The 18,372-nt window shown below is 43.1% G+C and overlaps 1 long non-coding RNA gene across 1 annotated transcript in view; it reads left to right on the top strand.

Moving 5' to 3' along the window:
- The first annotated feature begins 1,990 nt into the window (after positions 1–1,990).
- LOC122797328 overlaps positions 1,991–18,372 on the top strand; it is a 139,861-nt gene continuing 123,479 nt past the window's right edge. Inside the window, exon 1 of the long non-coding RNA XR_006364073.1 lies at positions 1,991–2,081. This is a non-coding gene — a long non-coding RNA (uncharacterized LOC122797328). The remainder of the gene's footprint in view (positions 2,082–18,372) is intronic.

Here is an 18,372-nt window from a genome sequence, read left to right on the forward strand (position 1 = left end):
GTCCAACCCGGAATTAATGGACATGCTGCACCTCAGAAAATCCAAATCCCATCGAGCTATGCGCTCGAGAGACTTGAACCTCAGCACTGAAATAAATAGGACATGCTGGAGGGACATATTCATAACCCAGAGGCTCCCTTCACTCTGGAATAAAATCCCAGTCCAGGTTAGGCAGAGTCTCTCATTGACTCTCTTCAAGAGGAATCTTGATGAGTGGATGGGAGATCGTAGGTTTACCCCGGGTATCACTTCTATGTCACTGTTAGACAGAGGCACAGTATACTAACCTCGAAAAAGGGCATAGCAAAATAAATTTAAAATGGGTGGCGAAAGCCAAACACATTCTGGCTAGGCTTATAAATGCCCTAGGGCAGATAGCCTTGTATGAACCTATGAACCTATAAGGGTATTTAATCCATGTATCTTTTTGCTTACCACATGATCAGAATACTGGATGAATATTCATGTGGCAGTGCGGACATCACCATGAATATTCCTTCGGTATTTGTACACTCCACGGGTGATGGGCGGGACTTGCTACTAAGCACATAGCCGACCTTAGGCATAGGCCAACTACGCGGCCGCCTAAGGCGTCGCTCTGGCAGGGGCACTTTTCCAGTAATCTGGATGGTGTAGGTAGACCAGGATGGGGGCACAGGGTAGTGCTGGGGGTGCTGCGGAGACCTTTTGCCTAGAGCATCAGTTGACCAAAGACCGGTTCTGACTGCGCATGGGGGGGGGGGGGTATTTCAATACATTACCCTGCAATCTTCCATCATAACAGAATTTATTTTTACATTCTGTTTATAAAACAATGTTAAAATGAATTCATGTAAGTGTGTGTGTGTATATATATATATATATATATATATATATATATATATATATATTTTTTTTTTTTTTTTTTTAAATAAATGTGCAAATATGGATGTGCTTAAACAGTCAAAATGTCCCATTATTGCAAACAAATCAGTTTTATGGACAGGTATGTCTCCCAATTAGTTCCCCGACGTTGTACTGTATTTCATTCCGCAGCCATCAGCGAACAGATGGCAGAAGTGCAGGTGACGGTAGTGACGTCATTCGTACAGAGTGTAAAAGTTTCTAAAGTGCACAAAACTTTGCCGGGTGCAGTGGCGTGCACCTGTAATCCAAGATCGTGGGAGGCAGAGGTTGCTGGATCTATTCATGTGTGTGATGGGCCAAAACGATGGACAATTTAACGTTAATAATCGAGTTGAACCTACAAAATAAATAATACTGAAATACAGATACCTTGCGAAGCTAAACGTCATAGAAGTTCTTTGTGCGGGCCTTTCTGAGACACAACCTCGCTTTTTTTATGTCTGTTGGTCTTAACGTTAATCAGACAACGATTGAAGGAAGCTGTACTGCCTTGTAACCTTCTGTTTTTATTTTAAGTACTTTTCGGAGGTGCAGAAAAGATTAACACGATGACATACTGTGTTACGTTTGGCGAGCTCTTGTTTCAAGTTTACTACATTTTTGTTCGACGCTGTAGCGTAGGGCAAAGTTATAACTTCAAGTGAAAAGGTAAACTACCTCTGGCCATTTAGTTTATTCACATCCATTACAAGTATTTATTTTATTTTCCATTTCTTTACCGGGAAAGTCCGACTGGAATGGATAGAAGACTCTTTCAGCTGAGGCTCAGGGAGAAAAGCTCCACTCCACGCATAATAGGGTTGCCACCTTTTCAAACTCCCAAAGTGGGACATTTTTTGTAGAAATGTCAGATTTTGCAGGGCAAAACATACCCACGGCCAGTACAAAGGACAGACATTCGCTTTTTTGCCAGCATAAAAACTTATTCTTGTAGCATTTGAGTTGCTTATTCTCTTTATTATAATATTTAGGTGTTTCAGATACAAAAATAACTGTTTTATGCAACTATTACAGAAAATATAGGAAATATTTTTGTCTTAAAATCTCAGGACATTTGCCATTTTAATTTTTTTGCAGGACACAACTGTCCAAAGAGGGACAGGTGGTAACCCTAACACACAACATTAAAACAGATGGAAAAAATGAGAGACAAACGCAGATTACAGGAAATTACGGTAAGCAAACATACAGAAAAGATTGTTGATCTACATTTTTGCAGCAATAAAGATACGTTGCTAAGATATATTATATGTAGTCACACATTTAAAGCGTTACGTTATACGTTTTGCATTGCGCGTCTATATTTTAGTACAGTTTGTCAAAATAACAGAGTGGAATAAAGTATTGTAGGTCACTACTAAAAACAGCAGTTGAGAGTTTTTGATTTAGTTGTTACTTGTACGACTGAAAAGAGGGAGGCATAGGGGTATTAATGGAGTCGGACACGAAGGCAGAAGATAAAGGAAACCATTGACAACAAGGAGACCCGAGCTCTGCTGTTCGGTATCAGCAGCCATCGTAACAATACACCTTGCTAAGACTTTAGAGTACGGAGGAGTTGATGCGTGATATACTAATTACAAACAGTTCAAACCATCAGCAGTGATGCCTCTTGGTTGTGAGCATGATGCAAATTATTGTAAAAACGAACTCAGTAGACTAGCTTTGTTCATCCTTAGCCTACTGGTGTCATTTGTTAAGCAAGGAATGGTCAGTGTTTGTAGGGCCGGAGTCTTACGGTTACTTTTCTCCCAGGACAGACCTGTTGCGGACCTTGCGGTTAATTGTGTGGGAGGGGTGGTGTTGCCAACCCGTGTTGAGTCGCGATACATGAAAAATAATACAGTGTATTGATGTTTGAGGAGCAAAGTATTCCTGTTATTAAGTCTTGCAGAAACTTCAGACATACTGTCCCAAACGCCAGCCCATAATGCAGTACTAATGTACCTCTCAAGTGTTTCTGTTTTTATGTCATATTGTGCTCCGCCCCTCACCATAGCTGTCAACCTTGCATCGCCAAGATAAAGAGCACCAGCCCATATAATGTGGAACACGTACTAACTGCTTACTACCAACTTCAACTAGGAAGGTCATAGCATGCTAGTTTTACTTAAAAAATCCCTGAATTAACACTGAATGTGTGACAGACCCTTTCAGTGTGCAACTTTGAGGAACATGAACTTTTTAAGACCCCCAAATGAGTTCCTCACTAAACAGTTTAAGAGATGTGTGCAGCAACCAAAAGGAAAAGTCACAGTTTTCAACCTTCCATCTCCAAAGTGAGGACCCCTCCCTTTGATAAAGTGGAACCCTTACCTAACAGCTTATAATTCAACAAGGAAGGCCACAGGCTGGTTAAAATGTGTTGTGTTATAATTATGCAAAGTTCTTTTTATGAAGTAATGTAATTCAGAGCTATTTAATGTGGATATCAGTTAAAAAAAATGTTGTGATGGCTTGGTAGTTTACTGTGACTATAGTGTACAGGGTCCTGGGTTCAAGACTTGCAAAAGCTGTTTATTGTAACTCACAAAGACATCTGCAGCAGCTGGAAAGGCCACAGAAGTACCTCACAAAGAGGATTACTGGCCTCAAACAGATGCCCTACACTAACTGTCTCAATAAACTCCAGCTTTACTCTATAGCGTATCGTCTCCTCTGAGGAGATCTCTGCCTGACATATAAAGCTATGTTAAACCCAGAGCGGTTGGATATGCTACACCTAAAGAAATCCCAATCCCTCTGAGCTGCATGCTCTAGGGACCTAAACCTTGTCACCACAATAAACAGCACATGCTGGAGGGATAGATTCCAGTCCCAGAGACTTCCTATACTCACGAACAAGCTACCAGTCTATGTCAAGCAAAGTTCCTCTTTAGCATTCTTCAAGAAAAATCTTGATGAGTGGATGGGAAATAGGAAATATACCCCAGGGATCACTTCTGTGGCTCTGCTCGACAGGGGCACAGGAAATTAACTTTCTTGGGTGGCGTAAGCCAGAGAACCTTGTTGGCTAGGCTTACTTGGGCCCTTGGGCCAGTAGCCTAGTACCTACCTATGAACCTAGGACACAGTAGTGCAGTGGTTAGCATTGTCGCCTCACAGCAAGAGGTTCTCTTGTTCTGTTCTTGGCTGGAGCGCCTTCTGGCTGGAGTCTGCATGTCCTCACTGTGGTCGAATGACATTTAAAGACATGCAAGTAGGTGCGTGCTTGAATGGGTGTACCTTCTTTGAAGGTTGGGAGTCGGGCTGGCAACTCGGCACAGTAAAAATCCACTGCCAGTCATTAGCGGACCGGAGTTCTGCTGTGGCGACCCCTAACTGGGAAAGGCTGAAAGACAGTCTATCAATTAAAATCCCAGCAATGAATGTGTGACATACTCATTGTAGGACAGCCAGAAACCTGGACTTTAAGACCTAGAATGAGGAATGTTTCTTATAATGGGGTACAATTGAGAGGTATAAGAACAGCCATCATCAGGTCAGGAAAATGTGGTGGTAATCGAGTACTTACTTGCTATGGAGGGGGTATGGTTTGTCCAGCCAGCTCATGGGCATCTCTCTCATAAAAGGGTAACCTGGCTGTTTTGCTACATCATAAACTGCATATCTGTCGGTAGTTGTGTGACTCTAAAAATTTAATTATCTTCTTCTTTCAGCTTTTCCCAGTTAGGGGTCACCACAGTAAATCATCTGTCCACTCATGATTGGCAGTGGAGTTTTATGGTGTCGAGTTGCCAGCCCAGCACTCAGCCTTCCACAGAAGGCACACACTTGCACCTAAGGCCAATTTAGAGTATCTAATCCACCAACTGCATGTCTTTGGGATGTGGGAGGGAACCAGAGCACCTGGAGGAAACCCACGCGACCACAGGGAGGACATGCAGACTCCGCACAGAAGGCACCCCAGCCGAGAATCGAACTGGAGAACCTCGTGCTGTGAGGTGGCAATGCTAAACGCTGCACCACTGCGACCGCCCTCTAAAATTTAATTATCATCATTGAGATTTACAACTGTAATTATGATTCATTGTGATAAGAATTAGAGGTTAAAAATTCATATTTTATCTCTGCATTTGTTTAAAATAGTTATGTTTTTGTAGCTCAGTATACATGCAAATACTGAAATAAGGTAACTGAATCCCAGCAGTGCACAAGGTGTTTGGCACTCCAGTAATCCACATTCAAAGATGCACACTTGCTGCTAATTGATTTTGACCTGTACCCACTGTATGTATCAGTTTCTCTTCTACTTCTCTGCAGGTGGCTTTATTTGTTAGTACCCTACTGGTTCATTTTGTAGTTTTGTAGGTGTTTACTAGGCTAACAACCACAAGGATTTTTTTTTAAGCCTAGTCACGCATCCCAAATTTCTGACAAGTTCTGGTACCCTTGATAAGTGTATGCAGGGGCTTGGGAGATGACACATTTACAGGCAGGTGCCTGGGAGAACCGTTTGCAGGATGCCTGTGTGCATTAGAGATATAGGCGCCAAACTAGGGATGAATTTCCTGTTCTCTATCCAGTTGTCCACATTACACTTGAATTGCGTTGGGGAGGAATTCTGCTTCACATGGATGGGAAGCCTGTTCCAGAGAAGGGGTAGTCTCTGGGATACATAGCAGTTTCTTCAGCAGGCCCAGTTTATATCACTGGTAAGGTTTAAGCCTTTGAAAGGGGTAATTCTGGTACTGTTTGTTTTATAGATGTGCAGGAGGCTCATCCGAATGGGGTCTGACAAAGCCTTGTATGCCAGTTGTAGACCTCCCCTCAACAGCCTGTAGGAGACGAAATACATTGGTAGGGCCTTGATGCATTTTGAGTATGGCATGGTACTTGCACCCTGTATTCTTTTAGTGAAGAACTTGTGTGAATGGATGTTCCAGTTGCTGGATATGCCTGATTAAGTACATAACAAAGGGGGCATTGTACATGTTGATAGGTCTGATGAATGCTGAATACAGCTTAATCCCCTTTCCCTTTGGGTGGGTCCCATACAGACTTTCATTTGAAATAGATGAAATATAGGTTCATAGGTTTATACTAGGCTATCTGCCCTAGGGCATTTATAAGCCTAGCCAGAGTGTGTGTGGCTTTCACCACCCCTTAGGTTGAAGAATACTATACCCATTAGTTTGCCATGCCTCTGTCTAGTAGTGATACAGAGATGATCCCGGGGTAAACCTACGATCTCCCATCCACTGGTCAAGATTCTTCTTGAACAGAGCTAGTGAGGGGCTCTGCCTCACATGGACCGGGATTTTGTTCCATAGCAGAGGGAGTCTCTGGGTGATGAATCTGACCCTCCAGCACATCCTATTTATATCCGTGATGAGGTTTAAGTCTCTTGCTCTTGTGGCTCTGGTGGATTTGGATTTTGAGGTGGAGCATGTCCATTAATTCCAGGTTGGACATGGCCTTGTATGTCAGGCACATATCACCTCTGAGCAGACGGTATGCGACTGAATAGAGCTGGAGTTTCTTCAGTCGGGCAGCATACGACATGTTTTTGAGCCCCTTTATCCTTTTGGTGAGGAACTTTTGGGGTCTTTCCAGTTGCTGCAGGTGTCTGGTAAGATACATTCTGAATGGGGCATTGTACTCAATCATTGGTCTGATAAGTGATGAGTACAGGGGGACAATGACCTCCCTTGATCTGGATGTGAATCCCTTCATGATCAGGTGGGCAATGTAGAAGGTCCTCCTGACCACTTTGGCAATGTGAGTGTCAAAAGAGAGGTTACTGTCAACTTGGGTCCCCAGGTCCCTGATGACTTCTTCCATGCTTAATGGATTGCCACCTATGTGGTAATTTGGTGTTACCTTGTTTTTCCCAAAGGGTATGACTATACATTTTTTGGCGTTTAGCTTAAGGCCATGGCTCTGGCACCAGTTATCCGTTTCTATGAGACCTGTCTGAAGGATATCTGTGTCTGATGGATTCTCAAATATGGCGCCCAGTTTGCAGTCATCTGCAAACTTTGTCAGCCACAATCCTCCTATGTTTGCCTGCACTTCTGAAAAATAGATGCCGAACAAGAGGGGGCCCAGGACTGAGCCCTGTGGGACACCGCTTGTGACCGGCTTGGAGTCTGACATTGCACCAGCAACTCTAACCCTGTGGGTTCTGTCCTTGAGCCAGTTTGCAACCCATCTTGTGACATATGGGTTTATATTTAAGCTGGTGAGCTTTTCTATGATACCCAAGTGGGGTATTGTGTCAAAAGCTTTTGTGAGGTCAAGGTAGGCTGTGTGAACTGCCTTACCCTCGTCAATGGCCTTGTTGAGTGTTTCAAAAAAGTCGACCAAGTTCAAAAGGCATGATCTGCCCTTGACAAAGCCAAATTGGGTAGGATCCAATGGCTGTAGGTCCCCAATGTCTTTATTTATGAGTTCCATTATGATCCTCTCCATAGCTTTGCAGACCAGGCTTGTTAAGCTTATGGGGCGGTAATTACCGGGGTCCGTAGAAGCACCGCCTTTGTGGAGTGGGACCACAGTTGCCATACGCCACTCTTTGGGTACATATCCTGTGGTAAGGCTAAGATTAAACAGCAGCCTTATGTGTGGGTTTAGTTCCTCATTGAGTTCATGTAGTACACAGCCGGGGACACCATCCGGTCCCATTGATGCTGTGTTTTTAGCTTTAGAGAGAGCATCTCTCACCTGGGCATTTGAGATGTTTGGGAGGCTACACTCTGCTGGGATAGAAATTTCTCCTTTTGGGAGGGAGGGAGAGGAGAAATTTGCACTGAACCTGTCTGCCAGTATGTTGGCAATGTCTGTGGGTTCAGTGATTTTTGTATCATTTTGGACTAATTCTGAGCATATCTGGGAGGTTCCACCCAGGTTTCTAACATAGCTAAAGAAGGCCTTATGATTGTCTTTTGAGTCCTTGGCGATTTTTCTCTGAAAGTTGGCCTTGGAGGATTTTATGAGTGATCGTAGTTTTTTACTAGTATTGATCAGAGATGTCTTCCCTTTTAGGGACTTTGCTCTATCTTGAAGTAGCTTTCTCCTCTTGTTATAGTTTGTTTATGGCTGGGGTCCACCAGACCGGGCGCTTGCCTTTGGTGGAAAGGGTCTTGATTTTATTTGGGATTGCTTGATCCATGCAATCCTGGAGGTGCTCGTAGAAAGCATTTGTAAGGGATTCGGCAGCGTGGGTTGTGGTTTCCACTGGCTCGGGGGCCTTGAAAGCTACCACACCAGTGTTAAGAAAGTGTGAAGTTGGCTTTTGAGAAGTTCTTCACTGTGGTCTTTTTGTTAGGGGTGGGGGCGGGATGTGGATCTCCAGTGAGATTAGTTTGTGGTCTGATCTCACCAATGAGGGATATACTTCCGGTGTGGAGCATTTTGTCCCCATGTTTGTAATGATCAGGTCTAGTATATTTTCTCCTCTTGTGGGAATGGTGACAAGTTGTTCCACAGCATTTGAGTTTATGAACTCCAAGAACCTTTGGGCTAGGGTATTGGGGCTTGAGTAGTGTTCCCAGTCTATGTTTTGGTAGTTGAAGTCACCCAATATGATGGTGTTTGGAGAGACATTTATACTCTCCAATGTCTTCAGGAAAGCTGTGTGGGGTTCCTGAGTTTGAGAGGGTGGCCTGTAACATGCTACAAACTGTAGGGTAGTTTTGCCTATGGTTAATTGCACCTGGATGGTCTCCGATGCTTCCTGCGTTGCCACCAACCTGGAGGTGTGGGTGTCCTTGATGAATATGGATACACCCCCTCCATTTGTGGTACGGTCCGGGTTTTGCGGCCGGAACACATGGTTTGAGGTAAAACCTGATAGTGCCGGGGTGCTCTCTGGGGCCTTGAACCAGGTTTCAGTCACAGCACAGACATCAATGTTCTCCATACTGAGGAGGGCTTCGAGGGCGTGCATCTTGAGATTTAGACTTCTGGCATTGAGCAGCATTACCCTTCGTTTTTTTCCATTGTTTTGTAGGGCGGTAGGTTTAGAATTTGAGCCTTGCCTAAAAAGGCACTATGGGGGTGGCAAGAGCCTTTGCCAATATCTGGAAACCCAGGGGTGACAGGTGCAAGCCGTCCCTTGCAAAGCAGCGTGGTTTGTCAAGCATGTCATCCCAGGCAGACAGACATTGGATCCTCTTAGAATGACACCAGAAATTAGGCCAATTATTAAAACTGATCATTTTGTCTCTGTATTGTGGCATCATTCTTGGTGAAGGTAGGATACTGCTCAGGGTCAGGGTCATACCTGCCTGGGCTACATAATCTTGAGAGCTCTTCAATGTCTCTTCATGTAGTCCAGGGAGGTACGTCTCAGGTCGTTCACACCGGCATGGACAATGACTGAGTCATACTTGTACTTGCTGTGGAGTGACCTGAGTGCTTGTGTGATGTGGCGGATTCTAGCACTCGATAGGCAGCTTACTGTGACCCTCTCCTTCTTCAGTCTGGTGAGTGGGATGTCAGTGTGTCTATGGAGTCACCTATGACAAGTGTGTCTGGCATTGTGTTTGGCCTTAAGGGCTGTGACTGATTTGCACACTGACTTTGTGATCTATGTGTTGCTTGTGTTATGTCATGAGGTGGCAGTTGCTTGGGTGTCTGCTATGGAGGCCTCTGCTGTTTTGGTAGATTATTGATCAGTGCCTCCGAGTATGTCTTTGTGTGTTTATGCGTTTGATTTGTAGTTGTGATAGTTCTATGTGAGACTGGGTTTGTGGTGTGTGTGATTACCTTCCTCTTCCTGTCTGGTCTTGCCAGTCCTGAGTTGAGAGAGCTCAGCCTCCAGTTTGGCTATATGGTTGCATCTCTCACATGTATTTGTGTTTTGTGGGAGGAGGAGAGGGTTGTCTGTGTACATGAGGCAATTGTAACATTGCCTCAATATTCCCAGATTCACCAGCTGAGCAGGAGAGGATGCTAGCAACTGACCCTTCGTCATGCTAGAAGAAATGAAAAAAGTTTGCTATGTAACTGAGTCAGAAAGGACCTATAGAGAAGTGGGTATTCAAGGGGGTTTTAGGCTAGTGAAGTACTTTGTATAATATAGAAGTGCTTTACCTGACTAAAAAAATGCTTTAGGAACAAGTGCTGAGCTTTTGAGAATGAGAATAGATTGTTTAGATTACAAGTTCTAAGGGGAAAAATGAAGAGCAGACTTTACGGAGCCATAAATAGTTTAACCTTGTTTAACCAGCGTTGCCCGATGGTGCTCTAGTGGCAACTCCGCGCTAAAGAATGCTAAAGCGTGCTTTATAGCAGGGGGCTGGAAAGAGCTAGGAATTGACCCAAAATGGCCAAAGTTTCTGGCTGGAACCACTCCTTTAAGGACAAAATGCAAGTTTTGAGAAAAAAACGATTTTAAAAAATAAGTGCAAACAGGAAATTCAGTAAACAGCTTTAGGTTGTGCTCTAAATACAGTTACTAATGCAGAAATCAAGTTTAACAAGCCAGAAAATGCTCAAAAATAGGCGGTTATGCAGAAAAACTTAGCAAATAAACAGAGGAAAAATACTTAAAATCTCAAAAGTGGCTCCTTTCTTCTCTCAGCGTTTTCTCCTCTTGGTGGGTGCTTCACCAACAGCCAACAAGCCTGAAAAGACGCCAAAACCACGAGGCAACCCGGTTTTAAGAGAGGAAGATGAAGGAGTTTTGGAATTGACCCAAAATGGCCAATAAAACTACAGTTTCAAGTCAGTAACCACTCCCTCAGGGGCAGGCAAGCTGCTCAATGTTTTTCACTGCCACTGATCAACAGAGAGACTTCCCTTTAGCCCAAGCAAAAAATGGCCTCACAGAAACTTACAAACAGTTCAAGAACAGCAAGCCTGTAACTGAACTTTTTAAAATCTCATATGCATGAGGGATGGGATATGTGATGGGTACTGTAATAAATGGAACCAATAAACAGTACAATTTTGTTTGCAGATATACCTGTATCAGTAATAATCCATTAACTGATCTCCTAGAGGTGTTCTGAGGCTTAATGCAGCTGTAAGTGCCCATATGTTGTGACTAGTCTCTGGTTACTGAAGATTTGGTAAGGTGAAATAAATTAACTAAAACTTCAGCTAAATGAAACAAATAAAATGATGCTTTTTTCAGGAGAGGATAAACTCCCCCTCCCTGTACCTCCCTTACACTTTTTGGAAGTTTTACTTGTAACATTTTTTGTTGCATACTAAACTACATGGCAGCACAGCACAAACAGGAAATGCAAATTACTGTAGCAAAAGCAATCAGACGGGCACTTCTACATTGGGGAGTAGAAACTGACTAGTTTAAAACCTATCTGATTTACACTCCACCAAGTATGTATAGAGAAACTTCATTGTCTTAGTGGAGGGCCTTATTGATGCTGTATGAGGTCTAGTATTTGTCAAACAATGCTTACTGTGGTATTATGCTTAGAAAATGGTCTAGTTGTATAACCTTTTTTGTGAAAATGAAAACATGCTTTTTTCATTGTATTTTGAAATATTTCTGTATATATTGTCTAATTTAACATATTACAGTATGGTAGAAATGTTTCTCTCTGCATTTTGATAATCCCTTATGTGTTATGCACAGCTGGTAATTTTCAATGCAGATTCTTATTTTTTAAGGAGGTTCACCTGTATCTAATTGCTGAGTTTATTGTTTCTTTTGTAATGCTAATATAGAATGCAGTTTGTGAAGACTGCACATAACTTTTTGCCAAAGTAGTTAACTTCATGCATATTTTTTTCTTGCTGGTCTTTGATTTAAATGTAGCTACCTTTTTCCCATAGTCCGTTACCTTGGCCTGCACCAAACTTGTTTCTCTGTTAGGAAAAGTTGTGCACATTAAATAAACCTGAGTGTTGGCTACTTAAGGTAATAATAGTGACAATATGAGACAGGTTTAATCTTAGATGGCATGCTGTACTACTGAACGATGTATAAAGCGTGCATAACACCAGTACTTCAGCAGAGGTACTATATACTGACTCTGAATGCTTTTGTGGCAGTCTGAATTTGGCAGATATGCCTTTTTTTAATGAGGTAATCGCACAGTAACTCCCTCCCTTCCTGAAGTGCAGCACCCTTTTATGAGCCCTTATTTTTCAGTAAGGGGATAAAGGGATGAAACCTATGCATGTAGAGGTTTAGACATTTCAGTCAACATGCCAGTGCAGAATTAATATTCCATCTCAAGCCCGTTTTTTTCCCCCGTGTCAGGCTAAATTTGAATGCTGATACTGGAAACTGACATGGTAGCAAAAGCCTGCAAAAATAATGAACTTAATTAGTTGTATTATTAATTAATAACATATTTACAAAGAGTGGAATAGTACATTAGGGCTAAAATGTTTTGGCATGTTTAAATAAAATATAGCAATTCAGAAAAAATGTCTGATATTCCTACAGTTCATTGTCTCTCACATCTGATAAATATATTATTGTAAGTTAGTCTGATTTCTTGTTTAATTTAGTGCCTTAGTTTCCCACACTTTCTTCTTGAGGTTCAAGATTGTTAAAAATTATATTAGCAACTGAAAGGTAAAGACCTTGTGATTAATGCATTATGTGAAGTACTCTGTTTAGTGGTAATGTGCATGGAAGAGGCGATTCAGGAGGCACAGAGTAATCATGGTAATGAGAAAATAGTGCTGCATGTATCACAAACAACAAATGATTGTAGGAGAGCCATTGCATGTACAGATGGTGAACTTAATGTGGTGTAATGATTCAGGAACTTATAAAATGACCTCAATGAGCCTCATCTGTTGTGAGTACCACAGTTTTCTGATGTATAAGATTATCAACTCTAGTGAGATGCTTAAGAGTTACTTGTGTGTTCGCTAAAGAGCATATGTTAGTGACCATCCTTGGAGCTTGTGTCTACGATCTTACATACTCTTGTCCCCTGCATCAGACAGGTCCACAGGTGGCCAATGTTGCATCACTTTCATGATTGAGACCATGTCGACCAGTATTGTGCAGACTGAGATGCACACTTCTGTATGGTAGAAATGTACCATTCTGACATGGAATTAAGAGGTATGGGTGAAATTACCTATCCCAATAGATTTTAAGGTCTGTGTATCATTAACCATCCTTGGTGTGGGAACGTCTTAGCATCCAAGAGGGGATGTGATAGGAGTTTTGCCTCATGAATCCTGTACCAGTTCCTTGATGTAATGATGCAACATGTGGAGGAGTGTGTTTGGTTCCCACGGAGAGTAGGAGAGAAACAGCACTATGCTGACATTCTATGACATATCCCATTTACCTGAGGCTTTGAGGGGTGACTGATGGACACCCACATTGCTGGGAAGGTCTCATCTGCTCTGCATAGTATCCAATACATCATCAGGAAGGACTTCCACTCTTTTAGCTGCCAGTGAGTGTGTAGTACTCAAGATGGCATTTACATTGTGGCTGTGGGCATCCAGGCAGTTCCCATGATTCCAACATCTGGCAGTTGTGTGACCTATACCAGTGATTTTGAGCGGAGTGACCTTCCACTGGGTCATCTAGTCAGTAGGTGCACACAGTATCACCCACAAAGTCTATGGCAAACTGCTGCTATGGATATAGACCAAAGGCCACTCATAGTGGTGTTCCCTGCTGTATGTTGCAGGTGATGCTGGATGTGGCTGGAACTGTGGCTTATGAGTCACATCCACAACCTTCAGAACATGGAGGAGATGGTATATAGTACTGAGTTGTCACAGACCTGGAACACTATCGAGCATGGGTTAAAATTGCTGAAGACCTGCTTCTATTGCCTAGAACCATCTGATGGTGCACTGCATTATGTTTCGGAGGCCTGCAGCAAGATGTTCGTGCTCACTGCCATGCTATACAACATGGTGTTGTGTCAGCTGTTATAGCATGGGATTAGCCACAGAATGCCATACCAACCTGAAGCAGCTATGGAGAAAAAGCTAGGTAAGGGTTTTTTTTGGGGTGGGGGGGGTGGGAGGGACTCTGCAGTGGCACTGCATCTGAGGCTGGAGGAGCCCAGTACATTGCAGCACTGAAAAAGCATAGCCAAAGAGGTTTGGGGAGGTAAGGATTGCATCCTGCATGGATTGGTTGGAGCTTTTAGAGTTGAATATTGTCTTGGTGTCCTGGGTGGTCATGCTGTATGAAAATAGGAGGGATCCCATCCAGTGGAAGGTGTATGACTTCAAGAGCTTGTATGTGAGTGTTCCTATAGCCCCACATGTAAGGGGATTAAATAGCCTCGGTATTCTTGACCATACAGATGTAGTGTTGCACTCTGTAAACAAATTGTAGACATGGATGGTTTGAAACTTGAGACCCAGACCAGATAGCCTTATGTGATGTACTTAGTGTAGTATCAACCACTGCTGTGGGATTGTCATTGCTTAGGGATGGAGATGACCATTGACACTGAGGACAGTGATGCACTTTCTGGAACCGCGTGTTTTTTATGCAAGACTGTCCTGTGACCCTGCTCCAAGCATCTGGCCCTTGGCATGATCATGGTGGGCACTGGGCAGTATTCTCATGGATGTGCCAATGGATGCCAAGTGGGTCTGCCCTGCCCTCGGCAGGAGTTTTCTTTGTCATTGTGCATGTGTTGCAGGCTGTCCCATGACTCCTAATTCATGCCACACATCATACCGACTTTCTCTGGCATGGTGTGTGGCATCTGTATCTGGATTATTGACCTACTTGTCTGCTGATTTGATGGGTAGGGTGACACTTAAGGAATATTTGTGTCATAGCAGTGATGGCCAACAGCATGCCTGTCCCTATGCAGGGTGCATACATTTCACAGGCAACACCGTTTGTCTTTTGCACTGCTGCAGTAGCCCTTAGGCTACATGGTTTGTATCCTGCCAAGGCTACAACAACTGGCTGGCTTCACAAAGCTCTGGCTTCCCCCCACACCAGTAGCCCTTAGGCTACATGGTTTGTATCCTGCCAAGGCTACAACAACTGGCTGGCTTCACAAAGCTCTGGCTTCCCCCCACACCCTTCCCTCTGACTGCTGATTTGCTAGACCAAATGAGGGAAATAATCTGTCAAAGTGAGGCTTTCTTCAGTAGTTTCTTGTCACCCCAAAGAAAAGCATCTCAAAGGCTTCATTTCTGGTACATAAGTCCCTGTTGGGAAACCATTCCGCCCAGAAATTGTTGCCCTTGCAATAATGTATTATTTAATTGTATTTTTGATTAAAGCAGTGTCACCCATTTAAGTCACCTGGTATTTTTTCACAGGCATTGGAAGTTCCAAAGACATGCATTTGGAGCGTTGTTCCCTGGGCCTCTGTTTAAAATGGGATCTGTCCCAGTTGGAATTTCCCGATTAAACAAATCTTTAAAAAAAAAAATGTTTGTGCCCGGAACTGCTTTTCTTGGCTATAAGCATTTATGGCTAATTGTTGGCAAAATTTGTGAAAAAAAGTGTACAACCTGTGTAAACTTTGAATTTTATGAATAAATATTTTCTTTTGAAATGAACAAGAGTCTTTATTACTGTAGTGCTTGTGTTCTCTTTGTGACAGCCAGCCTGCCACTTTTCTTTTTCTGTCAGCGAGTTTCATATTTTTAAACCAATTCTGATATGTATTTTGCATACTGCTTTCCTTTTACATAGTGAACGGGTGGGGAAAGGAAGTGTAGGTGTGCTGGTTGTAGATGCTGTGTGATAACTTGCATTCCAGCCAACTTTTTGTGGCAAGTTTGGTATCTCTTCCTAGTCTACAACTTGAAAACTTATCCTGGTCCTACTGGTCCCTGTGCCACTGTACCCAGAAAGAGGAAAAAAATACTTATTAAGGAGCCGTTGTCAGTGTTGCAGGCTTAGTCTGAGCCAAAGTTGACAGTGGGTGAAGCTGCAGTGGCTATTGGTTGTTCTGCAGACCACTCACCTCTCCTGCTTCCTCTAGTGTAGTTGTTTTAGTTGCTATGAACCGGGGGTCAGTCATGTCCTCTTTGGTGGTTTCAGTGTCTCATTCAGACGTGGAAGAATCATCATCTTGAGGTCTGAAATACCCTCCAGGAAATTCTTTGCTGGGTAACCGAAGTAAGAGACCATTAAACTGGTCAGATGTCCCTTCTCTGAGGTGGTGGTCTTCCACAGGTTTCCTGTTGAGAGAGAAAAAAAAGTTTACCTCCAGAAGTAATTACTGTTAAAGATTTTCTTGCCTTAACCAGGCATGCATTACAGGCTATGAATCCTGGTGGTCAGAAACCATTACAGGTAGACATTCCATTTAAAGAAATTCGTGAGGAAACAGGGTCTGATGTTTCCAATGACATAGAGAGGGCTTCTTCTCCTACAAATGCACAGCCCAATTATTTGACACTGAGGAAAATCTTAACCTCTATTCTTCTGTAGAGGAATTTTCTTTTAATCAGATCATAGCCAGGATGAATGTTATTTTTTATGGGAACCAATAGATGCTCCCCTGAATTGAGGAGATGTTACAAATGGATGTACATCATCCCTCACCTGTCCTGATAGTGCTGAAGAATATGCTGAATGTCCCCTGTAAACATCCTGGTACCCAGCTGTCACAAACTAAAAAGACAGACAAAATGCACCAAGTGCCTCAGACCAATATTTTTTTTCTCTCGCCTTAGATCAAACCCACAATCCGTTATTTATTTCTTTGCCTCTTGGAAATAGGTTGATCCTAAACTCAAACCTTTCTCCAAGTGACAGAGGGCAAAATATTGAGCGACCTTGGTAAGAAATGGTTTCTTTCCCTTTAGCTTTTTAGAATTCTCCCTCATCACATATACATTTGGAAGTTTTTGCTTTGTTTTATGGGCAATCTGAGGGGTTTTCTGCCATGCTTCTACAGAAGTAAGCTCCTTCCTGAATCCTGTTACTATCTTGTCACAGTTATCCCCCCCCATGCAATGAAAAGTGTGTATGATGTGTCTAGGTCCACGGTTACTGCTATGGTTTTGAGAAGATATGCCTGTGTTGATAACCAGAAGTTTGTTGATGATGTAATGCGAGAGATGCAATTATACAGCTAAACTGGAGGCAAAGCTCTCTCAACCCAAGACTCAAACTGACAGTCAAGAGGAGAAGGAAAATACTGGCAACACAACACCACTCTCACATAGACCTACTAAACCAACACCAACAAATAGTACACATAAACACATGAAAACATACTTGGAGGCTCTAAATAAAAATCTTTAAAAGCAACAGAGACCTCCAAAGCAGACACCCAAGCAACCTCCACACCCAATCACAAACCATGAAACACATACTTCACATAATCAGTGTGCCACGCAATCAGAGTCCTTAAGGCAAAATAACATGCCCAACACACTAGTAATAGGCGACTCTATAGTCAGGCACACTGATGTCCCACAAACTAGGCTGGACAAGTAGAAGGTTGCAGTTATCTGCCTGTCAGGTGCCAGGATCCGCCACATAATGCAAGCACTCGGGTCACTCCAGAACAAGTACAAATATGACTCGGTCATTGTCCATGTTGCTGTGAATGACCTGAGACATACCTCCCTGGGCTACATGGAGAGACATGGAAGAGCTCTCTGATCACGTAGCCCAGGCCGGTATGACCCTGACCCTGAGTAGCATCCTGCCCTCACCAAGAATGATGCCACAGTATAAAGAAAAAATTATCAATTTCAACAATTGGCTAAGCTTCTAGTGTCATTCAAAGGGGATCCAGTATCTGTCCACCTGGGATGACATGCTTGATTAGCCATGTTGCTTCGCAAGTGATGGCTTGCACCTGTCACCCTTAGGCTTTCGAATACTGGCCAAGGCTTTTGCCGCTCTCATAGTGCCTTTTTAGGCAAGACTCAAGACACAACTACCACCATAAATAGCACAAGTAACCAAAAACTGAGGGTAATGCTACTTAGTGCCAGAAGTCTAAACCTCAAAATGCATGCACTCGAGGCACTCCTCAGTATAGAGCACATCTATATCTGTGCAGTAACAGAAATCTGGTGTAAGGCTCCTGAGAAGCACCCCAGCACTACCAGGCTATAACTCATACCATACTTTTTGGCCACAAAACCCAAACAGAAACAAAAAAGGTAGGGATGTATTCATATTCATCAAGGATACCCACACCCCGAGGTTAGCAGCACAGCACAATGCCTCAGAGATCATCTATGTGCAACTTAGAATGGGCAAAACTGCAATTCAAATTGTAGCTTGCTAACAGATCGCCCACCATGACCCAGGACCCTCATTCTGCGTTTCTGGAGACACTGGAAAATATGAAGGTCCTACCAAACGCCCTAATATTGGGTGATTTCAATTACCCAAACATTAACTGGGAGAACTACTCAAGTACTAACTCCCTTGCCCAACACTTCCTAGAATTTATAAACTCGAACACCCTGGATCAACTGGTCAACACCCCCACCAGAGGTGACAACATATTGGACCTGGTCATTACCAATATGGGTGACTGGTGTTCTACATTGGAGGTCAAACCCTCACTGGTTAGATCAGACCATAGACTAATCACTCTGGATATCCACATT

The sequence above is a fragment of the Protopterus annectens genome, chromosome 3.part0 (genome assembly GCF_019279795.1).
Source record: "Protopterus annectens isolate FY-2018-M chromosome 3.part0, PAN1.0, whole genome shotgun sequence".
Classification (NCBI taxonomy): domain Eukaryota; kingdom Metazoa; phylum Chordata; order Ceratodontiformes; family Protopteridae; genus Protopterus; species Protopterus annectens.